General features: G+C 41.8%; 1 protein-coding gene and 1 non-coding gene across 2 annotated transcripts in view; both read right to left on the bottom strand.

Moving 5' to 3' along the window:
* Positions 1 to 8,730, bottom strand: part of LOC127661496 (uncharacterized) — a 156,467-nt gene that overhangs the window by 108,780 nt on the left and 38,957 nt on the right. The gene's annotated exons all lie outside the window — the stretch shown is intronic.
* On the bottom strand, positions 1,713 to 1,784 carry trnaq-cug (transfer RNA glutamine (anticodon CUG)). The gene has a single exon. It is a non-coding gene; the product is annotated as a tRNA-Gln (tRNA).

Raw genomic sequence — 8,730 nt, 5'->3', positions numbered from 1 at the left:
TTAAATTCCGTATTGATTTTAAAATTCTGTTAACTACGTACAAAGCTTTGAATGGTCTAGCTCCGCAGTACTTAAGTGATCTTCTACCACGCTATATTCCAACACGTTCATTAAGATCGCAAAATTCTGGCCTATTAATAGTTCCTAGAATATCAAAATCCACTAAAGGAGGAAGATCCTTTTCATATTTGGCTCCTAAACTATGGAATAGTCTCCCAAACACTGTTCGAGATGCAGACACACTCTCTCAGTTTAAGTCTAGACTAAAGACTCATCTATTTAGCCAGGCATACACCTAATTTATCCCACAATTAGGCTGCTTTAGTTGGGTCTGCCGGAACCAGAAACCAGAAACATTGAGCATGATCTCTAACTCTGCAATAAATTCAATGGCATCTACACTTACATCTTTTTATTTGTTTCCCTGTCTCAACCTCGGGACTCCTATCCTGAGGTCACCAGAACCGGCTGGATCCAGCACCATTCCTGCTTCATGTTGGACTCCACTGCTACATGTCGCAGAATGATGATGCCTAAATGCAGCCGGTGCCAGCCAAACATCACTTCAATCTATTATGACGGACTTCAGAGGATGAAATTATGCCAACTCCAACCTGCATCACCTCGGTCTATTTATGGACTACAATCCTGAAATGAAATGCTTAGACTAACAATTGCCAACAAAAGCCTTCATCAGCCAATTAACAAGGACAATTGCATCTATGTGAACTTCTGCAATGAATCAAGATGGACTTCAAAGACTTTGGTCATTAATCTTACAGTTCAAACACAATCTATGTTTAATCAATGACCCTTATCACTTAGTTTAATAAATTTAAACCATGATTTTACCTATACATAATTAATATTTACATTAAATTCATAATGTTAGCCAGAGGGGAACTGGCCCCCACAGTGAGTCTGGTTTCTCCCAAGGTTATTTTTCTCCATTAATCTACATCGTATGGAGTTTTGTGTTCCTTGCCACAGTCGCCTACAGCTTGCTCACTGGGGTTATTAATACAATTATCATTTAATTATTTATAAACACTATTAAAATTTGTATTTTATCTAAATTACACAATGATGATTAATTGACTTTATAGACATTACAGTTCTTATCGTCTGTTAATGCTAATATTCTGTAAAGCTGCTTTGAAACGATGTGTGTTGTGAAAGGCGCTATACAAATAAAATTGACTTGACTTGACTTAAGGGCAAGGACAAGCTATTCTTGGATTTGAACACGAGACACTTTTGCACCCAAATCCAAAATCATAAATCTAGCCCCACAAGCCACCTTGCAATGTCTGCTCTCTTAAGAAAGGTATAAACAAACCTCATTAGGTTCTGATGCTCAGCATGGCATGCCAACGTACACTTATTTTCAGTCATACAAGTACTGCTCTTATCTACATTAATGGGGAAATAGAGACATCCTCAAAAGACTTTGGCAAGCATAAAATGGAATAGCATTTATCGCCAATAACTCCTAACAAAATTTCAAATTTTCAATTGTATCAGAAAAATACTATCCATGACAGATTAGAGTTCAACAAGAGCAATATATGTAGATATTTTTGATATAAGTGTATGGAGAAATGCTCATGGACCTGGCAAGCAGAGTATTGCAGCAGGAGATTTGGAGGATCACTGCTTTTGAAAAGTACTTTTGATTGGGTCCTCCGAACCGTCGGTGCAAAAGTCAAAGAAGGTCCCACCGAGATTTGAACTCGGATCATTGGATTCAGAGTCCAGAGTGCTAATCATTACACCATGGAACCAACGTTAATTGTATGCTCTCTCCTGGGTTTGGACAAAAAACATGTTTTGTTGACATTGGCAAGAGAAAGGCATATTTTAGGCCTCTTGATGGGGATTTCCACAGCCAAACTCTGTTTTTGGCCACAAGAGCCTAAGATGGTTCCGCCAGGATTGAACTCAGCTTGTTGGATTCAAAATGCAATGTGCTAACCATTACACAAACCTCAATTTTCCGGTGAAAAGAAGTTGCGAGTATTATTGCTGTTTGGTTTGGAGTTTGAAACAGGCAATGGGCAGCCTGTATCTAAGCGGTGATCTTTGCTTTATAAGTCTAATGCTCTCCTAACTTTTCTAGAGAGATTCAGATCAAAAGACACCCTGGCCCGTTGGCGTTATTAGCACCATGCTCTAACCAACTGAGCTAACCAGCCTTGTCTTGTTATTGTCACTGTCCATTTTCACAGAAAATGCTTGCTTGGTGGTAATGCTGACATTTAGACTTTGCACCCCATGGTCTTCAAGTTTGAAGATCTAAGGGCAAGCTATTCTTGGGGCAAGCTATTCTTGGATTTGAACACGAGACACTTTTGCACCCAAATCCAAAATCATAACTCTAGCCCCACAAGCCACCTTGCAACGTCTGCTCTCTTAAGAAAGGTCTACACAAACCTCATTAGGTTCTGATGCTCAGCATGGCATGCCAACATACACTTATTTTCAGTCATACAAGTACTGCTCTTATCTACATTAATGGGGAAATAGAGACATCCTCAAAAGAATTTGGCAAGCATAAAATGGAATAGCACTTATCGCCAGTAACTCCTAACAACATTGCCAATGACAATTTTGCTTCATTTGTTCCATTTCTCATGTAGCACTCATAGTTATCTGCATCTATTGCTTTCTCTTAAGGCAAATTGAATGTGTACTGAAGTTTCCTTGGAAAAACTTACCATGTCACATTCTTCATGGGGGCTGACCTACTTGACCACAAAACTCATATATGATTTAGGATCACTGCTTTGCAAGACTCCTTGGACATGGTCTTTCTGACCATTGGAAGGGCCCATGGCCCACTCCAAAAGGAAACAAACAAGAGTGGTTTGGTACCTCTGGGCTGCACAGCTGAGGAGAAACAAAAATTAAAGAAAGGCACGTTTCCCACCTACCAGGAGGGGAATTAGCTCAAATGGTAGAGTGTTTGCTTAGCATGCGAGAGGTAGCGGGATCGATGCCCGCATTCTCCATGCTGAATGTTTTCCTTTTAGGAACTGTTCTCTAATCTCAGACCTGGTCATCACAATTTCAAAGTGATAGACCTGGCCAGCAGAGTTGGTACACTTTCACTTCTGTAGATTTGGAGTCTCGCAGCTTTAGAAAAGTCCCTCTGATTGGGTCCATTGCACCGTTTGGCACAAAGTCACAGACGGTCCCGCCGAGATTTTAACTGGTATCTCTGGATTCAGAGGCCAGAGTGCTAACCTTCTTTCCTCATGGATTTCCATGAGGCTACCCTGCAAATTAGAGCTCAGCAGAGGAGAGATTCAGAACAAAAGTCTGCTGTACGTGGGCCTGGCATGCAGCAACACTGTACTGAGGGAACTTTCTCTTTACGTGTTCTTCACTAATTTTACAGATCTGGGCATCAAATTATGTTTTTGATATGTTCGGGTATAACAGTTTTCACCGGACCAGATATGGAGAAAGAAAACCAGGAGTCGAGAAGTACAAATAAAAGAGTCAAAAATTTACCAAGTATAGTCTGCAGTGAAATTGGTAGAGCCAGCGGCAAAGTCTCACGAGGACATCGAAAGCCATCTCGTACCTTACACAAAATCTTACATCAATTATACCATTTGCAAGGATGTACATTCCATTATTTTACTCCTGATTGGCTAAAAGACCATACAGTCTTTTGTTTTGCCCTGTCAAACCACTCATCTCCAATAGCTACATCGGACAACTGAGGCCACATCCTCACCTGAAATGATTTATAATTGTCCCACAACAGCTCCTCATACTTTAAAGGTACCAGACTAGTCTTTGCTCGAGTGTACATCATTTCAATATTCAGTTTAAACACTTGCAAATGCATCCATGCTGTCACGTTATAAGCCATCGATGTAGGATTATAACATTTATCTTCAAGGTAATCATGCAGGTGATCCATGTTGAAAACAGTTCTGTTAGCAAGGTTCCTAGCAAACTCATACTGGTGCAACACATCAGAAAAACTAGCCCAAGTGTAACCTGACTTAACAAAAGAAGCATTACACACCTCCCAGGTTATCTCCATCATCTTCACACCGGTGAGCTTCTCAGAAATTTCTCTACATTTATCAGCATCTCCAGGAGGAAACATCTTAACAAACCACTGTTGAATTTCTTTACCTAAACAATGCTCAACATGTGCAGTCTCCTTCCAAGGGTCATCGAATCTAGTGTACCTGGGCCAAGAGACGGACAAAGCATTAATAGCAGGCAAACCATTTTTACTGCCATTCAGATCGAACTTGTCCTTGTCAGTTTTATCTATCCATCCTAACCTATTACAGACTGCACCGTAAGCCCTATTAGTGTCCCATTGGATCATGTGGCATTTAGTTGGGACTAACACTCCCCATCTCATCAAATCCTTATCATTTATTGCTGTTTGATACTCATCAGACCCCGGTTCTTCTCTAATCACAATATTGCTGTATATATAGCTTTGGGCTACATCTTTAACGACTTTGTTGTAACCAAGTTCATTCTTAGCTTTGGGAAAATAGTATGACATGATGTGGCGAGGATCAGGAGCACTTGGGTATAACGGAAGTTTCACTGCTTTTCCACCTAAAATCATGTGGGAGTCATTCACATCTGCTACCTGACGCCTCCTTCGTTCTGCTCTACTCTCACCTTTTCTAGATTTTAACAAATATCGATTAACCATATCCATTCAGTATAGAGCATGCACTCATGTTTTCACGAGCTATGTGGTCAGGGGTCCAGCTCATTGAACTGAAATCTCTTTCAAACAGGTCAACGCCTCCACTCCTCATCCACCGACCTTTTTGCATAATGAGGGTAGTATCGGGATAATTTGGGGAGTGACCAAGCCAATAGGTCACTGTCTCATTTCCGTCCAGACGATAACAACGATCATTTACCTTTTGGTACATGGTCGGAATTAAATTTAGACCCTCAGTTGAATTTAGACATGGGTATTGTACCCATGATGGACGGTTATCGATCTCCTCGCAATCCCAATGAGTTGAAAACGCATGGAATCTCCCTGTCCAAATTGAAATTTGAATCCACATCAAAAATGATAAAGCGATCAGAATTAAAAATACCAACGAGAGCGGAAGTACCAATCGGATGAAAGCTCGTTTCACTTTCAGTCGTCTCTCACTACGCACTTCTTCTTGAAGAATTACCAGCTTCAGTATGTCGTTGGATTCAGCCATCTGTAATGATAAAACATTTGTTCTAGAATTCTAGAATTTTAACATACACGACAGACATTTAATGATCCCGAGGTAGCAAGTTGTTACACTTTTCAAGTGGTTTCACCTGTGACCAATGTCTCCATACGGTACCCAAAACCCCCCTGTCCAGTAGAACAGAGGTGTTAGTGGTCAATACCACCTGATAAGGCCCATCAAATTTCGGACCTAAGGGGGAAACTATCTCCCGCTGTAACATTACATTGTCACCTATTTCAGGCAAAGCAGGCATGTCTTTTTGCTCAACATTATCTCGATCTGCTTGTCGTGTGCTAACACTAACCCGTGTGTCTCGCAGACTGTCATCCAAAGCTTTCAGATAATTTTGTAAAGTGTCTTTCAAAGGCCCGGATGGTCCCTCATGTTGCAAGGGGGCATTCCCAGGGCAGCCGCATGTAGCGACCTGTCATTACCTCAAAAGGGCTGAGCTGTGTAGTCTTGTTAGGGCTGGCTCTCATGCTTAACAAAATTGCTGGGACAGCCGCATGCCACCCTTTCCCCCACTCCAACAATCTCTTTCTCAATGAAGTTTTAAGCGTACGATTAGTGCGTTCAATAGATCCGCTAGATTGGGGCCTAAATGGAATGTGAAAGTGTTGCCTCACCCCCATCAATTTCATGACATTTTTCATCACCTTCCCAGTAAAATGTGTACCCTGATCTGAATCAATTTGTAAGGGCAAACCCCATCTTGGGAAAACTTCATTCAACATAATCTTGGCGGTTGCATCTGCGGTGCAGTTTCTCAGTGGAAATGCCTCAACCCATCTGGAAAACAGATCAACAATCATTAGAATGTATGTAAAACATCCACTAGGGGCAGTGGACCTATGAAATCAATTTGGAGGTGGGTCCATGGCCCTTGAGTTCGAGGGGCATGTCCTAAGGGAATTTTCAGCTTAGAAGAAGAATTAACCTTAAGGCATACTAGACATCTCTTACAAAAATCATGGCAAGAAGCCCTCAGTCGGGGCCACCACCAGGTTTTGGAAATCATTGCATGTAGTTTTTCAGGACCTACATGTGCCAAACCATGATACAAAGACATTAGTTCAGTTCTAGCAGAAACAGGACAAACAAAACACTCATTAAATTTCCACGAGTTCCCACCCATGTCCATAGATGGAACGGCCTGCTGGCATCGGCATGACGTAATGCTGGGGAGGAAGCAAGAGTTTCTTTGATACTCACAAACGCCTCCTCCATCTCCTCAGTCCAGTCGATCAGCTCCGATCCAGGTTTTCCTCCTTTCAGCCTCTGTGAGTGGTTTAGAAAGTTCAGTGTATTCAGAAACATACTGGCGGCAGTAATTCAAAAGACCCATTACTTGGACCAGTAACCGTGTTTGGTTTTGGAAGTTCAATGATAGCTTTAACTCGTTCAGGAGTGATGCGTCTGCCGTGCACACCCACAATTTGCCCCAAATAAATCACTTCAGGCAGTGCTAGCTGTGCTTTCTTCAAGTTCACTTTGAATCCCCCTTTTTGGAGGGCATTCAAAACAGTCTGTACAGCAGTCAAATGTTTGAACTTGGTTGGACTAACAATTAAAATGTCATCCACATATTGTAGGACAACAGATCCAACATATTCAATTTGTTTTCTTACCGGATCGATGAAGGATGCTAGTACCTGATGAAACAGTGTGGGTGAGTTGCAGAAACCTTGTGGCAAACGACTCCATGTCCATTGGCGACCCCTGCTGGTGAAAGCAAATCTGCCTTGGTCCTCCTTGGCTAGGGGACAAGTCCAAAACCATTAGAAATGTCTAAAGCAGTAAAAAACAATGTTCAGATCCTATCTCGTGTAGGATAGTTGCGGGGTTGGCCACCAGAGGGTGCATTTTCTCAGACACTGAATTCAGAGAAGTGTAATCAATGGTCAACGCCAGCTCCCATCCGGCTTTTTGACAGGCCACATGGGAGAGTTAGTGGGAGAGGAACAGGGAATCACAATCCCCGTTTGCATAGTTCATCTACAACAGTGTCAGCTCCCTCATTTTTCAAAGGATATTGTCTTCTGGCTTCATGCAAAGGACCTGGGATGCTCAGCGGCTGAATCTGTGCTAAACCACAATCATATTTATCTTTTGCCCATACATCAGGAAATTTGGAAATTATAAACTTCCACTCAGGGCGAGTTTCAGTTAGAATAGCAGGTTCAGCCACTGCACATCTCTGCTCATGGTGGGGGCCACTCTGAGATAAGCTGAATTGTTTCATTGCAGCCAAGCACTAGCTTATCTTGAGAAAGCAAAACATCAGCTTCGAGTTCTTTCAGAATGTCAACACCGATTAGAGTCCCTACAGTATTTTTCCCTACCCAAAATTCAGTCCAATAGACTTTTTCAGAGTTAGAAATGGTTAGAGGGATAGGAACAGATTTATGATATACATTTGTGGTTTACCACTACGACAATGTCTAGCAATGTGGCCCTCTCTGTTACAATTTCTGCATCTGGCAACAGGCTTGGTACAATCTCTACAGGTATGACCTCTCTCGTCACAATTATAGCAGGTTATGTTATTGCGGGACTCATTTCCACTTCAACTGATACAGCAGATACTTTACCCACATTAACATCATCATCACGTGTTTGCAAACGGCCCCAGCTTACAGAGCACCAACGAAGCAAATCCTCCCAATATCTGATGTCAATGGTACTGTTCAACAACATGCCTCATTTTTCACAGCATTTTCTGCCTTCTCACAAACCGCCTCAAAACCCTTACTCAAAATACACAGATCACAGCCGACTTCCTGCCCAATAATTTTTGCCACTCTATCACGCTGGGCAATCAAACTAGACCATCCGTCCATCATATTTGGAATTGCATTTTCATGGCTTAAAGGTATACCACCCAGTTTACAAATCCATGAATAGGCAAACACGGATAGATATTTGGCCCTATCAGCGTCTTTTTTGTTCTGCAGCCAGTCAATCTGCTGCATGACGTTCCAATCAGACTCAGACCCCTGACTGACCATTTTCTTAATGAGCTGTGCACATTTCTTTGATTTGAGCTCGTCAGAGCAGAGCTGTTTACAGCGTGTGCCCTTTTCGTTTTGGTCAGAACTACTCAGAAAATTCCCTCTATCAGTCCTTTTCTTGGTCACAGTTGAAAATCACTACCGAAAAGATTTTAGTAGCAAATATTTTACACGGATAAATTAACTATAGCAGCAACAATACTGGATTTCTACACAATACACCACAAAGTATTCTTCACAAACATCCTGGTCACATATACTGATCCATACCAATTCGGTCATAATTTATTTATTTACTTGGGACTGCTCCTGATGCATCCCTGGTAAAACAATCCCTATTGTATTTTATTTTATTTTATACCTAATATCTGAATCCCTAACTGCCTGATTCACTAAGCTCAGGGTACCCCTATCTGAGGTGGAAGAGATTGAGCAGGTTTACGGTGCCACTGGACCTCCCGTCCAGGGACGCACTCTGCCGGGGT

This window comes from Xyrauchen texanus, chromosome 21 (assembly GCF_025860055.1).
Source record: "Xyrauchen texanus isolate HMW12.3.18 chromosome 21, RBS_HiC_50CHRs, whole genome shotgun sequence".
In the NCBI taxonomy this organism is placed as follows: domain Eukaryota; kingdom Metazoa; phylum Chordata; class Actinopteri; order Cypriniformes; family Catostomidae; genus Xyrauchen; species Xyrauchen texanus.
Note: the sequence above shows the minus strand (reverse complement) of the source record. Positions and strands in the feature narration are given on the sequence as shown.